Genomic DNA, 621 nt, shown 5'->3' on the forward strand with positions numbered 1-621 from the left:
AAGTGTCAGACCTGTGGAAAAGGTTTTACTCAAAGATCTAATTTAATCAGACACATGAAAACTCACACAGGTGAGAAGCCTTTCAAGTGTGAGACCTGTGAGAAAAGTTTTACTCAAAGATCTACTTTAGTCATCCACATGAGAACTCACAGACGTAAGGAGGTGTGATCTTGTGACTCTTGATCCTTTCTCAAGCCTGAGGTACGCTAAACCTCCGAGATGAGAAGTCTGAGTCCTTCCTCATCATTAAACTGTAGTCCTAAAACACCAGAGGGAAAGGTCTGTCTGCAAAGTAAAACAAGATTATAACTGTTGCTTTCTGTTTGAGCTGTTGCTCAGTTTAATCAGACTTGTTTAAAATGTTGTTATTCCTTTAAGACTGGCATTGTGGGTAATGTAGTTGTGAGTTTAGTAAAGTAGGATTCACCAGACTTCCGTGCGGCTTCGAGGCGATTCTGGTCCACCATACGGCGTCTCAGGAGGGGAAAGCAGTGCAGCACCAACACTGTTTATAGTGAGGGTTGTGTGCTTCTGACCTCGACTCGGGACGTTGTGGGTCGGTGGGCCGAATACTTCGAAGACCTCCTCAATCCTACCGGCACGTCTTCCATTCAGGAAGCA

The sequence above is a fragment of the Kryptolebias marmoratus genome, linkage group LG7 (assembly GCF_001649575.2).
Source record: "Kryptolebias marmoratus isolate JLee-2015 linkage group LG7, ASM164957v2, whole genome shotgun sequence".
In the NCBI taxonomy this organism is placed as follows: domain Eukaryota; kingdom Metazoa; phylum Chordata; class Actinopteri; order Cyprinodontiformes; family Rivulidae; genus Kryptolebias; species Kryptolebias marmoratus.